This window comes from Ambystoma mexicanum, chromosome 1q (assembly GCF_040938575.1).
Source record: "Ambystoma mexicanum isolate Mex_15411 chromosome 1q, UKY_AmexF1_1, whole genome shotgun sequence".
Taxonomy (NCBI): domain Eukaryota; kingdom Metazoa; phylum Chordata; class Amphibia; order Caudata; family Ambystomatidae; genus Ambystoma; species Ambystoma mexicanum.
Genome location: NC_090922.1, coordinates 532228854 through 532252611, shown reverse-complemented (window position 1 = coordinate 532252611; position 23758 = coordinate 532228854). Strand labels below are relative to the sequence as shown.

At 48.9% G+C, this 23758-nt stretch overlaps 1 protein-coding gene across 1 annotated transcript in view; it reads left to right on the top strand.

Moving 5' to 3' along the window:
* Positions 1 to 23758, top strand: part of GSK3A (glycogen synthase kinase 3 alpha) — a 368950-nt gene that overhangs the window by 290613 nt on the left and 54579 nt on the right. The window lies entirely within an intron of this gene.

The following is a 23758-nucleotide window of genomic DNA, read 5'->3' as shown; positions in this document are numbered from 1 at the left end:
ACAGTGGGCGGGAGGTATTTTATTCCTCATAATGCATTGCAACACACCTCCTTTACTACCTGTCCTCTTGCTTAATCTGATGTAACATCTTGCATATGCTGTTCCATGTAATTAATGTATAATGTTTTAGGATTTAAAAAAGCGAACGTGCAGATTGTAATGTTTTGCAAAGAAAATAGTTGGAGCAATTTAATAAAATAAATAGGAAAACACGTTTTAGTTTTCTGCTTTACATTAAGTCAAACATGCTGTTTCTTGCTCACATGTATTCAACTCCAGAAGTGCACATATGAAATCTGCCATAAATGGTTCCTAATCTGTAAAGTGTCAAAACTGGCACAGAATTTGAAAAGCTCATCTCTGCTTGAAGTGCAGCAGTGACAGCTGGAGTTCTGCTCTGTGCTGGCCCAAGCAGCAGACATTGTGACGTCACAACTAAAGCGTAAGACCGATTAGAGAGCAGTTGTTGCAGTTTCCTTTTTGCTGGTCATTTGTGATGTCGCAATTGGACTGTATTAAGTCAAGGCTTTTATACGAATATTGCAGGCTGCCATGTATTAGTCACTGTAATCCAAACATCTAATACAAATATGATTACACAACTAAACTATAGTTCTGATGCTTGTTAATCTGCTTAGACAGGCTGTGTCTATAGTCTGACATCTAGTGGTAATCGCAGAGCATTTTCTTTTCTTTCGAAGATGGACCTGGGACGTCGACATGGACCTGGGACGTCGACATGGGCTTGACTGTTACCCTATCCCGGACGTGAAGTGTACCCAAAATCCCTCACGCGTCGGTCTCATTGTTTTTTCCACCCAACTAGCTGGTCCCCTTATGCAGAGCTTGCAAGAGTTTATATTGCTCATTACTATGCTTTTTGGCCCACGACTGATGGTCGTCTAGTCTTTTATACGTCTTCTCGACGACTACTTCGTGGACTCTGCCAAAGACATCCACTGCTGTTCGACGACTGGTGCATTGATCATTTGTTGACCGCATGGCCTCGGCCCTCCGGCCAGGCCATTACAGTAGGGAAAGTGGACCCCTGGGTTGATTTCTTTTCGGAATTAATTTTCTTTTCCCCTCTTTCCCCTTTGTTCTGGCTGCCAGTTAGGGTGAATTCTCAGAATTGTGCTAAAACCTTTGCTGGACTTTAGGACTTCTTAATTTTTATCCTGGAGAGTGTGACCTTTTTCCCACTCTCATGAATTTTACTTTGATTTGAACACTGTTCTTTTGACTTTGCAGTCTGACAAACTCCATAGGAATCATCTTTTTACATTGTCACACAGCACCTTTAGTGCACTGACACAGGGAAATCGGACGGTTAAATACCTTCTCTTGGTGAAACTGTTTCAAAGAGCATTGAAGTGAAATGGACTTTACTTGTTGTAACTTTCTAGCCCCAGCACACACTAGGGTGCTGGAGGGGTTACTTGGTATCCCCTTTGTTTTGTTTCACATGTAACATTTGTGTTACCATTTCTACAATTAATGGCTGGTGACAGTGGTTTACTTTTTCCTACCATTGTGTGGTTCTACTGCGGGCTGCAATTGCAGCTGCAGTAAAGCACCCATGGGTGCCCATTTTGTCAAAATGGCCCTGGTCTCCTTTCTTCACCATTTCTTGTTGGAAAGGTCCTTCTTGACCCTGCACGCCAAACCAGGTTTGGCCGCTTTGTTCGCTTTGTAATTGGCAGGATTCACTGGTGTAGCCCGCCTCTGGCTCCAGCGTGTCTGGCTGGGTAGTTTAGACGTGACTTAATTACACTTGCAGAGTTGCTTACGCTTTGCCCCCTCACAAGCCTCCCAGCGTGTGGCCCTTGTGATTTTTCTTTCTACAAACATTTTTAAAACTTTTTGTATGACTTACTTACCTGCAAGAAGATCTTCAGCTCCTCTAGACTTTGCTCAACTAACACTGGCTGTCCTTAGACTCTTCTTACCTCTTACTTTTTGCTTAACCCTTTCCTGTAGGAAAGGGTTAATTTACTTTGCATTGGAGGGTTCAAAAAGTACTTACCTGCTTAAGAATATTTGTTAACCATTGTTTTATTCAGTCATCTTTTTCTTTCACACTAATCTCAGTATTGCTCTGAATATGCCAGTGATAAATTATTGTCCAGTGTCCTAGCTATTTGTCACCTGAGGGTGTAGGCAGTATGTGCCCCATCCCCAATGGGTATCAACTGGTTTAGTGACACTGAGTGCATTTATTGAAGTACATTTTGTTTTGATTGCTCCCTTCTAAAGAAGGCTTACTCAACTGACTGTTAAATTAATTGTTTTAATCAAGAAACCTTGTGTAAGTGTTCATTTGAATAACTGTCTTTGTGAAACTGTTAAACCTTACAGCTCACATTGACCCTGCTTGAGAGAAGCCTGGCTGCTCAGTCACTCTACCAACTTGTGTAGTACTTGCTTATACCAATGGTTGGGTTAACTATTCCAAGAGGACAAGGCTAATGTAGTCTCCCACAGGGTACTGCATACAATCTTGCCTCAGACCTATGATCAAGAGGAGAGAGAGCCTCCCCCTGATTTCCTCAGGGGGCAAGCCTTGGATGAGAACATTGAAGGAATAAACCTCTTCAGATCTGTCTCTGCAACAGGAGTGGTGCAAGGCTCTTAACGCAGTTTGCCTCCCTGTTTTCACTGACACCGTGCTTGACCCCTTGAGGCCAGCATGATATTCTCACTGGTGACGGTCTCCCTGTCAAAAGCAGGGGTTACAGAATGTCAGACATGTAAGAGCCCACATTAAGGAAGAGGTCAAGAAGATGCTTTATCTTGGTGTAATAGAGCCCTCTGCAGGTCCATGGGCGAGTCCAGTTGTACTAGTGCCAAAAGCAGGAACCAAAGAATTGATTCTGTGTGAACTATAGAGCTCTTAATGCAGTCACCACGACTGATGCCCATCCTTTACCTAGGACAGATGAGCTGGTGGACTAATTTGGTTCAGCCAAGTTCCTGAGTAAATTTGGCCTGACCTCAGGCCATTGCCAAATAGCTGACAGACCATGCCAAGGAGAACTGCATTTTCTACCCCACGAGGCCTCTACCAGATAAGGTTATGCCCTCTGGACTCAGAAATACACCTGCTACATTCCAGAGGAGAGTGAATCAAGTTCTGAAATGGATGGAGGACATCTGCATGGCATATGTGGATGACAGTGCAGTGTTCAGCCACACTTGGGAAGGGCATCTTCACCACCTAGGATGTTTTGCAGGCTCTTGAACAGGCCCATCTGACTATAACCTAGCATAACACAAAGGCTAGTAAATGTGAAATTGGTCAGAGTAGTTGTCTACCTTGGACAGAGTAGTTGTCTACCTTGGACATGCGGTAGGAGGAGGTGCAATAATGCCATTACCTAATGAAGTACAACATTTACAAGACTGGGCCACCCATACTTCTCGGACCCAAGTGAGAGACTATCCAGGTCTCTCTGGGTACTACAGGAACGTCATAGAGAACTCTGGGACCATAGCTTCTCCCTTGAACGTGAGCTCCTCACCCGAATTCCCCGAGAAGGTCAGGTGGAATGAGAATTGCACTCGTGCATTTGAAGGACTTAAAGCCCTTTGTCAAGCTCCAGTCTTGAGAGCTCCTGACTGCAAGCAATCCTTTATTGTACAGAATGAATCTACTAATACAGGGATAGGTGCAGTTTTGAATCCACTGAAAGAGAAAGGCAGGGAACACCCTAGCTGCTTCATCAGTAGGAAACTGAACAACCGTGAGACAAGGTGGGCAAATATTGAACGCGAGTGTACTTGCGTCCCGTCCCCTTTCCTCCATACTGCATGGGCGTCCCTTCCAAAGGACGTGAGATGAAACCTTTACCACCAGAAAAAACCTTCCCCTTTAAGGTTTTTTAACCTTCAAGGGGAAGGTTGGCCCAGGGAGTGGGGGTGTGGCCCAGGGAGCATGCGCTGCCCTAACCCCGCCACACCTCAATCGCCTTTTTCACGTCGACAGGAACAGGCCGAATTCACCAGCGCTCCTGGGTTTGTCTTTGGCCATGTAATTCCACGCACGGATACTTCATCACTTCTGTCTTTGTCGTTTTATCACAGGTACTTAGTCCTCGGTCATCACGCTCCTCCCCGGCGCATGCCAACTTCTACAGGTGCCCATCCTGCGGCTGACTCTTTCCAACTTCAGACCCACCACGCCCTCTGCCTACGTTGCCTAGGCCCAGACCCCAGCTGGCAAGCGTGTACCGCATGCTATGCGCTTTCCTAGAGGTCTCTGAAGAACAGACTAGCCAGGTAGAGGGAGCTCTTCCAGAGATCGCCTCAGAGGACCTAAAGGACTTAGTCATTGATCCAGGCCCAAGGTCGGGCCACTCGTCTCCAGCGCACCCGCAAGGGAGACTCCTCCAAGGACTTGCCCGCGCGGCAGGAACCACTCGGGTTCTCATACCAGCACGAGTACCGAGGCTACATCAGCTACTGTCCGGCAGGCTTAGTGGTCAGTAGATCCTCCCGGTGACAGTGCTGAGGGACTGGAAGGTTCTTTTACCGGGTCTTCACCCAAGGGGCCATGCCCTAGTACCAGCAACATGTCCGAGGGGGCACCTAATGTTATGTTAAAGGTACTTGGCGCACCGTCACCAACGGAATTGGTCCCCAGGTGCTCTGGCGGATCTGTAAACAGGAGGACGGGTAGGGTTAGTAGAGGAGGAGGGAAGTAGGATAGTGGGAGAAGTGGTGTGCTGTCGGCAGCTTCAGCTCGGTATACAGAGTGCTGGGCTTTGGTGCATCGGGCGAGGCCTTGTGTGCTGTAGGTGCGGTCTGTGTTGATGTGGTAAAGTGCGTGCGGATTGCTGGGAGAGAAATGGGTGTGTTTTTTTTGTGGGATGAGTATGCAGAAAATTGAGGGTTGGGTTAGTGGGGTCTGTATCCTGGTCCGGGTACTTCTGGGTCTGTTTGAGTTTTATACTTCTGGGTGGGGTTGTTGCTGGTTCCTTAAGGGTGGTCTCACTGTGGTGGTGCTGTGCATATCCAGCTGTGTCATAGTGAGTCTTGTATGGGGTGGTAGGTGTGTCTGAACCATTTCTTTGGGTGCAGAACTGGGTTGGTACTATCTATTCTCTTAACTAATGTGAACTTGGTCAGTTGAAGCTTTGAATGGTTCAGGGTCAGAATGCTGATGAGGCATCCTAGTGTGTCTGTCTTGTTCAGCCTGTGTATTCTGTCGTTCGTTCCTCCTATCAGGACTCTCATTTGGTTCTTTGGGTTCTGTGGGGTTACTTCCTTAGGGCTATTGTTTAGTTGTAGTTTGTCTCATGGCGCGTTCTGCTTCCCAGTGTATCTTGATGAGCATTGTGTAGAGTGGGTGCTTATTCTGTTAATCACAGCAGACAGCTAGGGAATGGTAGACCCTGTACCATTAGCTCCAATCCAGAGGGTGATAAAGTCTGTTGGGAATGGCTATAATTTACGGTGAGGGTCCTATTGGTGAGTTGTCCTAGTGTTTGTCTTCGTCTTGCTATTTATCCAGTCTTTCGAGTGGATTGTGTCCTCAAATGTATTCCTCATCTTAGATATATTCCATCCAGCTTTAGCTGCTTCGGAAAAACATTTCGGCAGAGGGCACCCGTGCGTCGATGTCGAGTCAATGGTCCCTCGAAGGCCTCCAGCGAGGGTGACATCAGGTATACAAGTAGCACGCGCGGTGCACGTTGGCCTCAGTTCCTTTTTTCTGCGGTGCATGTTGCTTCGGAGATTCGGAGCGCCTCGAGATCTGTGACAAAGTGAATAATACTGATATATATCGATATGTCCTCGTCATCAATGCCGACCACGACCCCGCAATCGGGTTTCAAAGTGTAAATTATGCAGTTCGAGAATGTCTCATGGACCCGCACTGAGAATGTATGTGGTGTCTCGGGGAAGGCCACGACATGGAGGCCTGTACAACGTGTCAGGTGATGACGGGGAAGGCCTTGCGAGAGAGGAAGGGAAAACTACAGGTAGGTCGTAAATCCGACCGGAAAGACTCGTGTTGAGTCTAGTGCCCGTGAGAAGTCTCCTCGACACGAAAGGCATCGGTGTAGGTTCCAAAGCGATTCCCATCGTTCGTTGTCTTTGATGAAAAAAATCGAAAAAAAGACATCACAGGTCCCCCTCCACCTCGTCCTCGGACGAATCCCCAAAAAGAATGAAATGCCCCACAAAACCTCCTTCCCAAGAGTGGGAAGCCTCGGTCCGCCCCTTCTTCGGAAGCCGGCTGGGAGCGTCTTCGCTCAGACACTGGCGCGTGCCTTCGAGCCCCGGGTGATCGAAGAAGGAAGGATCGAGAACCTTCCAGGACGCCTAGCGAAAAAGACCGCTCGAGTCGACTGCTCGAGGTCACCAACGCCGTCTGAAACCCAACACTTCGAAGGGCAAATCTTCGAAGAGCGCCTTGACGCCCTCGAAGCCGGCTCCGTCGACAACCACTATTTCTTCAACGCCTTTGTCGAACCCGTAGCCCTCGGCGCCAAAGGTTCCTAAGGCTCCAGTTCAGCCAGCTCAGCCAGAAAAAGGAAAAGAGAAGGCTGCAAAGCCTGTAATGCCTTCAGGTTCCACCGATACACCTCTCCCAGAAAAGGTTTTTAAACCTCTTCCTAGGAAGGAATTTTTCAAGTCCCTGACCTCAATTTTTGAGGAACAGGAGAGATCTGATCAGGAGAATGTACCCTTTGGACTGGAATATGGTACCCCAAATGTCCCAGAATGCCTGATTTCTAAAGAAAGCAGGATGAGGAACCTGGTGGAATTCTTACATAATGCAAGTGGCATTGATAAATCTCCGAAACAGATTTTGGCAGGCCAGAAAAAGGGGAGCATGCCAGTCCCTCATACAGTCAACTAATGACAAAAGTGGTTGATTATTTAGGGTGGGCTAGACCACCAACCCAATTCATCCAGGATGATTTAACCGATATATTGGACAATGGCCCCACCAAAGATCCAATACTACCCTTTCATGTAGCCTTGCAAAATAGGGTGGCCAAAAATTGGGAGACTCCGGATTCTATTCCTCCAGTGCATAAATCCCTTACTTCAAAATACCACCCTGCCGTTGGTGACCCCGGCTATCAGTCTAAACATCCCACTCACGAGAGTCTGGTGGTCCAGGCAGCCACAGCTTCAAATAAAATGGCGTAACCTTCTATCCCTCCGGATAGGGACGACAAGCGTGTGGATGGATGGACACGCAAGATATTTTCAGCTAGAGTATGGCGTTAAAATCAGCCAACTCCGCGTGTGCTTTGGCAAGGTTTTCGTACACTGTGGGAGTGCATTGCAATGGCGGCAGAGCACATACCAGAAGGGGACGAAAGGGAAGGATTCCTAGCCATTGTTAGAGATGGAAAGGAGGCCATGCAGGAATCCCTTCAATCTGGATTGGACACTGCAGATAGTGTGAGCAGGTCCATGTGTACTAGCACGGTAATGCGCAGATTTGCGTGGTTACGGAAGTCTGGTTTCGCACCAGACGTGCAGAACCGTCTTCTGAACATGCCCTTTGACAGGTCTCACCTTTTTGGCAGCAAGGCTGATGAGATCCTTGAGAGGTTGCAGACCTCAAAAGCAGCTTCCAAGTCTTTAGGAGCTGCTATTAGGCAACCTCCGCCTTTTTGTGCGCCAGGACAACCTTGGAGGGGATGATCCAATCGTTACTATTCCTCATATGGAAAGGCGAGAGGAATGGCCAGTCAAAGGGGCCAGAAAAAGGCCACTCGCGGTGGACGAGGAAAACCTGCAAAGCCAACTCCAGCTGCAGCCTCTTTGCCATCAGCGGCTGCAGCAACTGCCACAAAACCACTTTGAGGACTTGCATCACAAGACACCAGTGGGAGGCAGGCTGTCACAGCAGCTGCAAGAATGGCAAGCCATTACTTCAGATGTTTGGGCTCTAGAAATAATAGCCTAAGGTTACTGCCTTCCTTTTCTAACGCAACCTCCAAAGCAATCCACCGGGGATACACCTTTTGAAGTTTTCAGACCCGCTCCTACAGCAGGAAGTTCTATCCCTGCTGGAGAAAGGTGCTTTAGAACAAGTACCTGTAGCAGAGAGAAACAAGGGATGGTAATCCCCTTATTTTTTTTGATTCCCAAAAAGGACATAGGACTGAGACCAATCTTGGACTTAAGAGGCTTGAACAAGCTCCTCAGGAAGGACAAGTTCAAGATGGTTACTCCTTCTCAGATCCTTCAGGCCCTGCAACTTCAGGATTGGTTGGTGTCATTGGACCTCCAGGATGCTTATTTTCATGTGCCAATTCGTCTCAAGCACAGAAAATACCTGAGGTTCGTAGTTCGCGAGTCCTGCCATTCGGATTGATCTCCGCCCGAGGGTCTTCACCAAGTTAATGGTAATGGTGGCAGCGCACCTCAGGAGAGGGGGATTCACGTCTACCCCTACCTGGACGATTGGTTGATCAGGGCACGTTCTGCCGAACAAGCACTGGATCATCTGAAAGTCACCTGCCACTTCCTCCACAAACTGGGCTTCTCCCTCATTTTCACCAAGTCACAAATGACACCTTCCCAACAGCTCCAGTACATAGGGGCTGTATTAGACACATCCTTGGGGAAAGAGCTTGCCTTCCAAGTCAAGGGCTCAGGGCATTCTTAAGATGGTTTCCAAAATCTCCAGGCCTACGACGACTTAAGGTTACTCGGCCTCATGGCATCCTGCATCTTCCTAGTGCCAGAGGAACGCCTGAGGATGATATCCCTTCAATGGGCTCTAAAGACTCAATGGTCCCAGTTCTCAGGTCAAATGACGGATTTTCTTCAGATTCCGAACAAAGTTCGGCAGGATCTTCTCTGGTGGACTTGCACAGAGAATATCCTGAAAGGAGAGCAGTTTTGGCAACCATGGCCGGAGATTACAGTAGTGACGGACGCCTCACTCATGGGGTGGGGAGCTCATGCCAACGATTTGACAATCAGTCGTTGGTCTCCATCGGAGTCCAAACTACACATCAACCTTTTAGAGCTGAGAGCAATCAGACCAGCGCTGAAGACTTTTCTACCATCTGTCAGAGGAAAAAATATATTGATAATGACGGACAACACAGTGGCCATGCATTATCTAAACAAGAGGTGTAGGGTCACTACCTCTGTGCAGAGAGGCAATGCAGCTCTGGTATTCGGCAATTCAAGAAGGAATCTCCTTAACGACAGTTCATCTAGCCTGGGAGAATGACGGTGGACGCTCTGAGCAGGCAGAGCACGTTGTCCCACGAGTGGGAACTGGCTCAGGAAGTCATTCAAGAGATCTTCGACCTTTGGGGAACCCCTCAAGTAGACCTATTGGCAACCGGAATCAACCGGAAATGCGAAAGGTATTGCTGAAGGGAATTTCCCCCAAGAAGAGCCCTAGGGGACTCGTTCGTGGTGGAGTGGAACTTCCCACTATTATATGCGTTCCCTCCAATTCCAGTCATTCCTCAGGTCATCGGGAGACTGAGACGGTTCGGAAACCGCATGATCCTAACTGCCCCGGATTGGGCCAGGAGATCGTGGTATCCGGACCTTCTAGACATGTCATCTGTCCCCCGGTACATCTTCCTCAGAGGACCTTCTCTCTCAAATGGAGGGTCAGGTTCTCCATCCAGAGGTCCATATTCTCAACCTTCACGCTTGGTATCTGAAAGGCTGAGATACAAGTTTTGGGACCTTCCAGATGACGTCATGGAGGTGTTGCTTTTGGCAAGGAGACCAGCAACAAAATCTCTATACCGTTGCCGTTGGAAAAAGTTTTGCAACTGATGCAGAGAAAAGAAAGTTGATCCTTTTCTATGTTCTAACCCGGAAGTACTGTCCTCTTGTCCCTAGCACATAGAGGTCTAAATCTTTGGACCATTGAAGGTTATCTTGCAGCGCTTTCCATCTTCAAGCGCTCGATGGAAGAATGCTCCTATTTCAAAATTCCTTTAGTAGTACAATTCTTAAAAGGACTCACCAATGGGTTTCCTCCTTAACCTTTCCAAGTACCAATTTGGGATCTTAATCTGGTTGTAAAATTCTTGGTGTGCCCCTTTTGGAACCTTGCACACTTGTCCATTAAGATTACTGACATGGAAAACTGCTTTCCTAGTTGCTTTAACATCTGCAAGAAGAGTGAGCCAATTGCAGGCACCGTCTTCTGGGCCACCCTATACTGTGTTCCATAGGGTCAGTGGTATTAAGGGTTAAACCCTAACTTGTACTTATAGTTGTGTCCAATTTTCATTTGAATCAAAAGATTGTTCTACCTGCATTCTATCCTCCACCTCATCCTAGTAAGGAAGAGGAAAGATTGCACAGGTTATATCCAAAAAGAGCTCTAAGCTTTTACATTTCTAGGCTTTCCAAGCTTAGAGTGGATAATCAACTTTTCATTGGCTACACCAGAAGGAAATTGGGTCAATCGGTGTCGAAACAAACCATATCACGTTGGATTGTGCTTTGCATTTCAGAATGCTATAGATAGCGGAGAAAGACCCACCAGAAGGCTTAAGGGCCCATTCCACCACAGGCATCGCCTCTTCGACAGCACTTCAAAGAGGTGTTCCCATAAAGTCCATTTGTGAAGCAGCAACTTGGTCTTTGCTGCATACCTTTTCAAAATTCTATAGTCTGGATGCTTCCCAGTCGAAGGAGCCAGATTTTGGTAAAGCAGTACTATATTCAGCCATTTAAGGGTATCAAAAAATCTACTCCCTCCTCCAGAGAATTGTCCATACTGCTTTGGTAGTCTAAGATGAGGAATACGTTGGAGGACACAATCCACTCGAAGAACAAGTTACTTACCAACTGGTAACTTTCTTTCGATTGGATGTTCCTCCAACGTATTCCTCGTCGCTCTCCCAACCTTACCCCTCTGTAGATTTTTTTTTTTCCAGGTTATTGCCACTTCAACACTCGCAAAAATAACACCAGACTACCGGCACAATCTACACAGTAGAACAAGAGTGAGGGGGAAAACAGAACTGAGGCCAACAGGCACCTCGCATGGCACTTGTATTCCCGATGATGTCACCCTCGACGGAGGCCTTCTAGGGACCCTCGACTACATCGATGCACGGGCGCCCTCTGCCAAATTTGTTTCCCGAAACAGCTAAAGCTGGATGGAATAAATCTGAGGAATACGTTGGAGGAACATCCAATCTAAAGAATGTTACCAGTTGGTAATTAACTTGTTCTTTGGTCCTATTACCGCTGTCTCTGTTAGACATTTGGTATGTTGTGGGTTTTTTCTTGGGGTTTTCTGTAGGTTGCTTGGTGTGGATAAGTGTCTATCTCTTCATTCATCAATGTTTTTAGTTGCGAGTGTGCCCCTGTGGCCGGACTTTCTAGTTATGACAAGCCAGGTTTTGTGTAATTTCCTGACTAGTAAGTGGTTTCTTGTGTTGCGTATGTGCTTTGGAAGGTCGTTTGAGGTTTTCCGTGCTTGGTGAAAGAAAAAAGATCCTAAGTTTTCTTTTGTTGTAGGGTTTTGGTTCCAGGTGCAAGGCGATCTGAGCATTCTTGATGCCTGGTGTAGACTTAGTTTGTCTCTCAGGAACACTGCGCCTTTGTGGTGTACTGGTCTATGCTTGATGCACATTGTTTTGAACTTTGTTAGTTATTTTATTGGTAGCCAATGTAATGTTTTCAGCGCTGGCGTGATGTGTTCTCTTCAGAGTAGTTTCAGAAACAGTCTGGCTGCTGCATTTTGTATGCATTGTAGTTTTAAGAGTCGTTCAGGCATACCCAAGGGCTGTTGGCGTAGTCTACTCTGGACATGACGAGGGCGATGATGGTGGTTGTTTTATTGTCGAAAGATGGTAACGGTAGGATCCTTTTTGCCGCTCGCAGTAGGAAGAAGCATTTCTTGAGGAGAGTTTACTTGTGGCTCTAGCGTCAGATTGTTCATCAGGTCCCAGGCTTTTTACAATCCGCGAGGGTGCTGGGGTTGTCCCGAGTTCCCTTGGCCAAGGGATGAAGTGGTTTTCTCAATTTTTTGTGACAATTGTTATTTCTGTTTTGCCTGGGTTGATTTTGATGCAGTTGGAGTTCATCTAGATGAATACATTGCGGAGGCACTTTTCGAGCGTTATGTTTATGTCCAGGTTGTCTTGTATTTTGAAGATTTGTGCATCTACGGCATAGTTATAACAGGTGAAGCTGACTTTTGATGAGTAGATATAGGTAGTTGTTGAATAGTAGCAGGGAGAAGGATGATTCCTTGTGGTACTCCACAGGTGGAATTTCTCGGGCTGCATTTGAAGGGTTTCATCCATAAGGTTTCAGTTCTGTTTGTTAGGAAAGATTTGATCCATAGTAGGGCGGTGAAGTCCTTCTAATCTCGTAATGAGGGTTTTGTGATTAACTGTGTCGAATGCTGCTGATAGGTCTAGGAGTATCAAGGCAGTGTTAGAGTCTGCGTTCATATTTAGGTCGTCCCATCTTGAGAGTAGAGCCGATTCCGTTCCTCTCATTGGTCTGAAGCCAACTTGTGCCTGGTGTAGTACGCCGCGCTCTTCTATGAATTCCCGGGTCATTTGTAGATGCATATTTCGAGCAGCTTGGCTGTTTACAGGATATTGGAGATGGGTCTGTAGTTGGAGAGGTCCTCAACGGTTCCCGCTGTATCTTTTAGTAGCCTGATGTATGCAGATTTGAAGGCTTGTGGCACTTTGCCCGTTGCGATTGAAAGGTTGAGGGCTTTCCTAGTTTAAGAATAGATTTGTTTGTGTGGCAGGCAGGTGTATTTGTATGTGTATCTGAGGCTTGTGGAATCTGATTAGATCACATGCTGTGCATAGGCCGATTATCTAGTGGAAGCTGCAGTATTAGTTTGTTTTATGAAACTGCGTCGACACAGGGCGTGCCAGTAATACTATCCCTAGTGTGACGTCCACTGTACCCATGATCCCTCACGTGTCCAGGACCCTCAGATTGTTTTTTCCCGCCATACTGGTCTGAAGCATCCCGCGGAGTTCCCTGGCCTTGGACATAATTTAGCTAAATAGCGTTATATTTCACCATTTTCTCCACCCCAATGTCGAGTCACCGACCTTTGACACTCTATACCGTCGGAGAAGAAAAAGAACCGTCGAGAGCTGTCGGGCCTTGGAAGGCCTCTGGCCTCGGCCCGGGCCTTGGAAGGCCTCTGGCCTCGGCCCGGGCCTTGGAAGGCCTCTGTTTTCGGCCTTGCAAGTAGGGAGAGTGGGGGGTGGTACTTACTCTACACTCTAAATATATATAGGCTTTTTCTTATATATTCCTACACACACTAGCCCGCTGCCACAGGGTGCATATGGAGGGTACCCCTTTCCAGTTCTGCCCCAAGTGCAACCGCAAGTACCCTTGGGTTGAGAGACACGCCACGTGTAACCTCTGCTTGCCGAGGGACCACCCCGAGGCCAACTGCAGAGCGTGTAGTCGGTTTAAACCGAAAATCCTTAAGGACCGTTTGACCAAAAGTTGGGCCCACCACGCCAGGCAACAAGAGGCCATGGCAGCGGAGGGTGCCTTCAGCGATGCCGTGCTTTCGAACGGCGAGGGCAACGTGGCGTCGAGACAGTCAAGCGCAAGACCCTGACCTCGGAAGGTTGTCCGGCAGGGCAGCTATGGGGAAACCCCCCCCATTCCCCTCTCCCCCGGCGACACGAGCGCTACCCACACCACTTCCACCAAACACGCGAAATCCCACCGAGACTCGATGCGCACGTCGAGTTCTCGGAATGAGGCACACAGAGAACGGTCCACCAAATCTGTGTCCCCTGGGGGTTCTCTATCTAGATCGCCACATGACTCCAGGCAGCCATCCACTGTTGCCAAAAGTGCCTCGCTCCCTAAGGTAACGGAGGTTCGATCGTCGGAAGACTAAGCCGACCTCTATACCCTACTTTGTGGGTCCTCAACCCAGCTCAATGAACCTGGCAGCATGGCTCCTGAAGTCAGAGTTTGAACATCTCAACTTACCACAGAGATGTATGGACATCCTAAAGGAATCTAGGAAACCTAAAACGAGGCACTGTTACTTTGATAAATGGAAAAGATTTGTTACCTGGTGCCACAATAAGCAAATCAACCCAGTTGATGACACTCCTTCCAATATTGTCAGTCACATGCTCCACCTGCTGGACGCAGGCCTGGTATTTAACTCACTAAAGGTACATCTGGCAGCGCTTTCAGCCTACACCACTTCCCACAACACGGTTTTGTGGTGGAAAGTACCAGTGGTTAAAGCCTTCATGGAAGGGATAAAGAGACTCCACGCTCCAATTTCAAACCCACCACCTGGTTGGGACCTTAATGTGGTGCTTGCTAAGCTCCTGGGCCCACCATTTGAACCCATGCATAAAGCCAGTCTCAAACACCTGACCTATAAAACTGCCTTCTTAGTAGCCATTACATCCATAAGAAGGGTCAGTGAAATTCAGGCTCTGTCTGTGCAGGATCCTTTTTTACTGTTCATAAGGATAAACTGGTTCTACGAACACACCCCAGGTTCTCACCTAAGTTTATTTCTAAATTCCACGTTAACCAGTCCATCGAGCTTCCGGCCTTCCAAGAACCCAAAAGCTCTGCTGAGGTGAAACTACACTCTAGAGGTGCGAAGAGCGGTCCTCAAGACCAGACCGCTAAGGAAAACGGACCAACTGTTTGTCTCCGTAGCTACAGGCAGAGAAGGAGATCGCGTCTCTAAAGGTGCCATCTTCAAATGGATAGTCAATTGTATCCAACTGTTAGTCCCTTTCTGAAAAGACCCTGCCTTGTACGCCAAGAGTCCATTCTACAGGAGGCATTGGGGCCACTCTGGCTTTCATTGCGAATGTACCCCTTGACACCATTTGCAAAGCAGCTACTTGGAGCTCTATTCACACTTTTACTCAACATTACTGCATTGACACTCATTTCAAGACAGATACTCAATTGGGACAAGCGGTTCTAAGACATCTGTTTGCTCAGGACCCTTCTCACATCCCACCTCCTTCTAACACTGCTCGCTAATCTATGCACAGCATGTGATCTAAGCAGATTCCACATCCCTCAGAAAGGATACATTACTCACCGTAATCGTATTTCTGATGCTTGTATCTGCTTAGATTCACATGTGACCCGCCCTGCCTCCCCTCTGAGAGAAGGCGCATGGATGCTTGTAGTCTTATCTTCCTATCTGCTTGGATAATCTGTACTCGCACTACTCCTCATGCTACCTCATGTCAGAAAAAGTACAGTCTGAGGGTCCTACACACGTGAGGTATCATGGGTACAGTGGACGTCGCACTAGGGATAGTATTACTGGCACGCCCTGTGTCGACGCCCATTTTCGAGTTTTGAAAAACTGTAATACCCCGCAGCTTCCACTAGATCTTGGCCTATGCACAGCATGTGAATCTAAGCAGATACAAGCATCAGAAATGTGATTACGGAGAGTAATGTATCCCATATATAATCTGCTTAGATCGCATGCTGTGCATAGGCTGACAACTACTGGAAGCTGCGAGTATTCGTTTTTCGAAACTCAAAAATGGGTGTGGGTGTCGAAATAGGGCGTGCCAGTAATTCTATCCTATTGTGACGTCCCCCTGTACCCAGGATCCCTTGCGTGTGTAAGTTTCCCCAGATTGTTTTTTTCCTCCATACTGGTCTGATGCATGTTGTGGAGTTCCTTTGGCTCTTAGCCATGTATAGTTATCCATTACCGTTAAATACTTCCCCTTTCACTTCCACCCTATGCCAAAGATTGACGCCGGTGAAGATCAAGGAAGCAAGCGGTCGAACTGCCACGAGGGACTCGGGCCTTGGAAGGCCTCTGGCCTCGGCCCTGTACAGTAGGGAGAGTGGGGGGTGGTCATACAGGCTTCTTTCCCATCTTTTCATAAATATACCCGCCTGCTGCCATTTTGTAACATATGGAGAGTACGCCATTCAAATTCTGCCCAAAGTGTAACAGTTTCCCTGGGTGGACAAGCGCAATACGTGCAATCTGTCTCCCACAAGACCATCCAAAGGCTACCTGTCGAGCTTGCAAGCTTGTCAAGTCGAAAACCCTTACGGATCGCTCAACTAAACGCTGGGCCCACTACTCCAGGCAGCTAGAGGCCATGGAAGTGGAGGGGACATTCAGCGATGGCAGCAAAGCTGCTGATTCGGACGGCGATGGCAGAGGGTTGACTTCGGACACCCACGCACAGGCCTTCGACCCCAAAGGACTGGCCGGCAGCCACGTTGTGGGGACAACACCCGGCGGCAAAAGCGCTACACATACTACCTCCACTAAGCACATCCGCCCCGGCTGTGACTCGACAGGCGTGTCGCGCGATCGGCAACAGAAGACAAGAGCAGTCCAACAAATCTGTCCTCTGGGTGTTCTCGTTGGCCTCATGACAAAGGCCAACAGTCTTCGGTTGATAAAGGTGTCGCACTATCAATAGTCCCGATCGTCAGATGATTCCACCCTCTATCCTCCACAGCCAAGACGCATAGCGTCTACACCTGAGATTCGATGTCCTTCCTCAAATACCACCTCTGAATCTCGACGCGAGGCGTAAAATCCCTCGGAGGCCCCTAAAAAAACTGGAAAACACTCCTCGTCATGGGAAGGGGGATAAACATAGTCATCTTCAGAACACCATGTTCATAAGGAGAAGCAGAAAGCCACTAAATCAATAGGAAGTCCAAGGTCTCGGATACTACCACTAAAAGTAAACTCATTCCTCCCACTGCTCACAATATGGGCACTGATGAGGAACCAGAACATGTTCCTAGCTCTAAAGAATGGAACTCAGCAGACATTGATGGGGTAATGAGAAGGATGTCATTCTTGGCTGACTTCTATGAAAAGGACCCTAATTATTTTCATAGTTACTCCAACACCCCTGATACCTCTGCCTCTTCGGGGTCTAAGGCAATACCTAGTTCCTCTCAGCCCCCTGCTAAGAAACTCCGCTCTGACACCCCGGCTCAGGGCTTGGTCAGACTCCTTTGTGGTTGAACCTTACCACCCCGATTCATATTGTGATGAAACAGAACCTCAATTGGTGGATGAACAGACAGGGGTCTCTTATTATGGGGATGACAAGGACCAGGAGGAGGATGGGGCTGAAGCCTACAATCTTGACTCCCCGATTCCTAAAGACTCCCCACTTCCCCCGGGTGCATGACTCTCCCGTAGATGGCCAATACCTCATTGAGGAGTGGTTGGTTAAGGCAGCTGCCCATTTTCATATCGACATACGGGGTGTCCAAGAAGACATGGATTTCGCTGAAGAAATAGGAGACAAGAGAGCCATTACTCAGGCTATTCCTCTATTAAAATCCATCCAGCGTAGAATTGATCCCTCGCTAATAACCCTGAATCTCACTAAAGCGGTTAATCTGTGAGTCGAGAAATTGTTCCGTGCTGCACCCTCCGATCCCCTGTACATTAGGGGCCAATTAAAACCGAATTCCCTGGTCATAACCACCAGATAGAGGGCAGGTACACCACTTGGTTCATCAGAAGCACCTCCTGATAAAGAAAGTAAGACTATCGCTCTGGGTAGAAAGGTTGCCTCCACGTCTGCCTATCGGGCACGAATTGCCAACAGTGCTACCCTTTTGGCATGCTACAATTGTCATCAGTGGGAAGAGGTATCCTCTTTGGTATCCTCCGAACCCTTAAAGAGCCAGTTGGGTCAACTGACAGCAGGTGGAAGTTCTGTATCAGGCTGCATGCTAAAGACAAACTTTGATGCAGCAGATAATGCTGGAAGGTTTCTCGCCGACGGCACTGTTATAAATGTGTCGCGCTTGGCTGATGCTGTCCAGGTTCAAACCTGAAACCCAAGCAACCCTCATAGAAATGCCTGTGGAGGCGAACGTACTATTCGGCAAGGCAGTGGAGGAAACTTTAAAGATGGCAAAAGAGGAGTGCGAGACCCTAAAATCTCTTCGCCAACTCACCACTAAACCTTCTGGACAGAGGGGAAACAGTTTGCGCTGCTTTCGGGTTCAAGGTTCCCAAAGGGGTGGTTCAAACTATTACCAAAACCAGGGAACCTTATGGGGTAACAATCAATCCCAATCCTCACAGGGCTTCCCCAGAGGCCAGTGCAGGGGCCGCACTAAGGGTAGAGGCAACCCCGCCAGAGGTGGTATGCCATCCAACAAGCAGTGACGTTCCGCTTCAGGTTCCCTCCCATGCATCCCCAGCAAGGGGGGGGGGGGGGGGGGGGCATTTCCACCTTCACCCACGAATGGGAGGGGATCACTTCGGACAGATGGGTGCTGTCCAGTGTCCGGAGGATACTGCGTAGTTGCTAGGGCGCCGCCACGATCATCCTCCGCGACAGAAGATTGCTGTTCTGCTAGCAAAGGATGCCAGAGAAGTCGTCCCAGTCAACCAGGTAAACGGGGTATTTATTCATGCTTCTTCCTTGTGCCAAAAAAGATCTGACAATGCGCACAGTATTAGATTAGCGACCTGCAAACAAGTATGTCAAGCCACAAAAATTCTGCATGACTACACTAAGAGGTAATCCCTTTACTAAAAAAGGATTACATGGCAACATTGAATATGAAGATGCCTATTTTCATATTTCAATGGTCCCAGCGCACAGAAGGTTCTTGTGTTTCAAGGTAGACCACAATCGCTACCAATTCAAGATGCTGCCCTTAAGAATAGCCTCGGCTCCAAGGGTATTCACCAAGGTACTGGCAGTGGTGGCGGTGCACCTACGCAGGGAGGCAATCCCAGTGTAACCTTATCTGGACAACTGGCTCATTACAGGGAAGTCCCCCACCCCCCTCCCTAAACATCCAAAGAACAATCAACCTCTTCCATTTGGGCTTCTCAATCAACGAGAAAGTCGAGCCTGGAGCCAAGCACCTCAAAACAGTTCTTGGGAGCTGCCCTAAATACCCAAGAGGGCCTTTCTATCAGAGGAAAGAATTCGACATTTGTTGCTGCAAATTCCTCTATCAGGCCAGCCGCCAAATAAGGGTGCACAAGCTATGCGTTTGCTAGGCATGATGGCATCTTGCATTTACCTGGTTACCATGCGCGCCTGCAACCCATGCAGGAATGGTTGGCAAAACAGTGGTCTTAAGCAAGTGGTCAGTGGGACAATCTAGTCATTTTGCCAAGACTAGTACAGAGTCTTCGCTGGTGGACAAGAGAATCTTACAAAGGGGAAACCCTTCTACGATCCAGAGATACAGGCCGTCACAACAGATGCCTCCCTGGCAGGGTGGGGAGCTCACTACCTTCATACACAGCTCAAGAGCTCTGGTCTCTCACAGTGGCTCAGAACCACATCAATGTGCTGGTACTTCCGGCAGTCTTCAGAGCGCTTCAGGCATTCAAACCCCTCCTATCCAACCAGTGAGTGCAGATCCTAACAGACAGCACGACTGCAGTGTTTTACTTAAACAAGGGGGCACTTGTTCTCCCAATCTATCCAAGCTTACCACGAAAATTTGGAAATGGGCACTCAAACGGAAGATTTACCTGTCATCCCAACATGTTCCAGGGGAACTCAACTCTCTAGCAGATGCTCTGAGCAGAGATCCCCTCCCAGAGGAACACGAGTGGCGTCTACACGAAGAGGTCGGAGGAGACCTCTTCTCTCAGTGCGGTTTCCCCACTGAAGACTTATTTGCCACAAGCGTAAACAGGCAGTGCCCAGACTTTGCATCCAGGTTCCCCCAGCCAGGCTGCAAGAGGAATGCCCTATGGATGAATTGGTCAGGGATATTTGCCTACGCTTTTCCACCAACCCCTCTGATGAGTAAAGTGTTGGACATAATCCACAGAGAACCGATGACGCTCATCCTGGTTGCTCCCATGTGGGCGAGACAACCATGGTATCCACACCTACGCAAATTGGCAGTGTGCAACCCCATCAAACTCATGTGCCGGTACAACCTACTCTCCCAGCACGAGGGGCTAACGGTGCATCCTCAACCCAACTCGCAGCATGGCTCCTGAAGTCATAGAGTTCGGACATCTCAATTTACCTCAGATGTATGGATATCTTGAAGGAGTCAAGAAAACCGAACACGAGGCACTGTTACTATGATTAATGGAAACAATTTGTTTGGTGCCAGAATAAGCAAACCAACCCCGTTCATTGTACTTGAAATGTGGTCACCTATATGCTCCACCTATTGTTTGCAGGGTTAGTGTTTAACTCACTTAAAGTGCACCCGGCAGCTTTATCAGCCTACACCACTTCCCATAAGGTGTCATGGTGGAAGGTGCCATTTGTTAAAGCCTTTATGGAAGGGGTAAATGGACTCCACCCTCCAATTTCTAGCCCAACACCAGTTTGGTACCTTAATGTGGTACTTGCTAAACTCATGGGACCTCCCTTTGAGCCCATGCACAAGTCTAGTCTCAAACACCTGACTTACAAAACGGCCTTCTTAGTAGCCATTACTTTTGTAAGAAGGGTCAATCAAATATAAGCTCTCAGTGCAAGTTAATTTCCAAATTCCATGTTAACCAGTCTATTGATCTACCGGCTTTCTTCCGGGATCCCAAAAGCTCTGCTGAGGTGGAACTCCACACACTAGATGTGAGGAGGGCAGTTCTCTACTACGTAGGCAAGACAAGACTGCTAAGGAAAACAGATCAACTGTTCGTCTCCATAGCGCCAGGCAGAGAAGGAGATTGCATCTCTAAAAATGCCATCTCTAAGTGGATAGTCAAATGTATCCAACTGTGCTATTCCCATCAGACAAAACACTTGCCTTTTACACCAAGGGCCCACTCTACAAGAGGTACTAGAGCCACTCTGGCTTCCATTGCAAATGTTCCATCAGACAGTATTTGCAAAGCAGCTACATGGAGCTCTGTTGGCACCTTTACTCAGCACTACTGCATTGACATTCATTCCAAGACGGAAACACAAGTGGGATGAGCAGTTCTAAGACATTTTGTTCTCTCATGGCCCGTCTCACATCCCACCTGCTTCTAACACTGCCCGCTAATCTATGCACAGGAAGTGATCTAAGCAGATTCAAAAAGCCTCATAAGGGTTACATTAATCACTGTAATCTTATTTCTGATGATTGTATCTGCTTAGATTTACTTTCACCTGCCCTTCCTCGTCTGAGAAGGGGCATGGATGCTGAGGGCAAAATGCCTACCAGGTCTCAGCCTGAGGAACCGGGTAAGCCTCATGATCCACATTCTAGTCCTGGACGGGGCTGGCCCAGTGAGCCAAGCAACATGACGCAGGCACATTGAAGGCAGCTAGACAAAATGGCCACCTTGCCGGACATTTCTGACATCCGCCTAATACTGCACCAAGGCAGGGAGTAGGTGCAGGAACATCTGTCAAGGTGGGGACTGGTGTCAACCAGGTATGTGGCCTACAGCCTACCCTTCATTTGTGCAGGGCAGGTTCCTGCTGCGTCCATATGGGCAGTGTACGCAACGCCTCCAGCCGCTGCCTGCCACCCCTCCAGTCTGTGAGGACAGATTTTTTGAAGGGTTCCTCAGGCTCATGAAATCTCCTCGGATGGGGGTCATCCTTGGGGACCGCCATCAGTGACGTGCGCTCGCCGATGGCTCCAGTGCTGCAGGCCCCAGTACAGGCACCCCTGTCCAGCCTCCGCTGCCCGCTCCGGCCCCCCAACCGATAGTGCAGGCGGTTCTGTACCAGCCTCTGGCTCGGGTCTCCAAACCCCAGCCTTTGGCTCCCAGCACTCTTCCACTGGTGTCGGACCAATCGGACCCTCTGGTGGACACAGATGAGGACCCCGACACACTGATCAACAGGGAACCCGATGCAGAAGGACGTAGTTGCCTTGGCCAAAAAGGGCTGGCTCAAGCCCCACTCGTCCAGCCGGTCAATCGACGCCCTGATGCCAAGTACAGGCAGATGGAGGGGGATACACTCTTGCTATCGGCCCACCATCAGCCGCACTCTTTGGTGATCGCTGCGGCATCAATATACTCCAAGCCTCAGTCATCCTCGGCCTCTTCTGCAGCGCTGCTAGGCGAGGAGATGATTATCTTGGTGGCATACGGGAAGAAGCTGTATTCCAACGCATCCCTGCATCTTCGTCAAACCAACGCGGATTCCATGCTGGCAGCCGTAAACAAGCAGCTTTGGTGAGAAATTGCCTATTTCCTCCCAGACCTGCCGGCGCAGAGCCAATCATAGTTCAAGGCAGGACTGGCAGTGACCAAGATGGTGCCACAAGAGATCATTGAGTCCACCGTGGCCCACATTGACACCTCTGGCCGGGTCATCTGCATTGTCACAGACATGAGAAGAACAGCCTGGCTCTGTTACTAAATTCGACCCGGATGTCCAGGAACGCATCTTAGACCTTCCATTCGAAGGGGGTGACCTCTTGGACTCAACCACGGACGAGTAGCTGGACAAAGACAAACTGCTCACAAACTGCAAGTCTTTATCCGTCCTTACAAAGACCACACCCAAAATGTACAGCCAGTCATAGCAGTACTCGGGCAAGGGGTGTACATACAGAGGGTTCCGTGGCTTCCAAGAGCGGAGGTCCAGGCAGCCTGACTGTTCGCCGACCCAACATCGGCGCAAACAAAAAGGGGGCTGGAGGGGCAGTAAAGGCTCTTTCCAGTCACCACCTCCGCAACAGCCTCAGAGGGAAAGAAGGCATGACGCACCCCTCCGGGGGTCCACGTGTCTCCAGTGGGGGCAGGCTTGCTCTACATGCACTGTTCTGGCATCAGAATTGTGCGTACCCTTGGATCCTCATGGTAGTAGCCACGGGATACCACCTACCCATACCAACATCTTCTCCCTCTTACCCTCCACAGGTTGGGACAGCAACTCTTGGCGGAGATCTGGTTGCTTGTCGAGAGCCAGGCAGTACAGGAAGTCCCAGCCTCCCAGCGAGGCTTGGGCTTCTACTTCAGGATTTTCATCATTCAGAAAAAGAACCAGGCGGACTTGAGTTGTGCTGGACCTTTCCACCCTCAACCTCTCCCTACCTCTACAAAAATTCAAGATGGTTACGCCAGCTTTAGTAGTGGAGACATTGTGCAGGGGAGACTGGATTTGCTCCCTGGATCTGAAGGACACGTACTTGCACATCCCAGTTTGGCCTCCTCCTTTTCTATGATTTCAGGATCATGAGCTACCATTTCCAATACAAGGTACTTCCCTTTGGCCTCAACTTGACCCCCAGGGTCTTTACCAGGCTTATGAATACAGTGGGTGCCCTCCTCAGGGCTCGGGGCCACCACACCCATCTGTACCTCGACGACTGGCTCGTCAGGGCTTCATATTCAGAAGCGGTGCACTGCACCGCTCACTCCCTCATGAACAGACTTCACAATCTGGGCTTCTCGCTCAATCTCAAGAAGTCGCAGCCTACGCAGACCTTCTTGGGGCTCATCTGGGACACAGGCTGAGTTTCCTTTGGAGGACAAGATCACGGTCATCAGGAGGGCCACTTCACGCTTCCTCAGAGGTTACATCAGCCTGGGGGTGCCAACACCTACTGGTTCTCATGGCAGGCGGTCCTATTGGCCGTCCCCCACACGAGATTCAGAATGAGTATACAGCTGCACTACGCAGCATCATGCAACTAGGAGCGGGGCTCTCGGGCAGAGATAAATGTTCCTCCTCTTCACCCGGACCTCACATGGTGGTCCAGGGACAGCAACCTGCGAACGGGCAAGCCCTTCCGGCAACCTACCCCACAGATAACCATCACTACAGACTCCTCTTTCAAGGGATGGGGGGGGGCACCCTGGACAACCACTGCATCCATGGCACCTGGACCCAGCAAG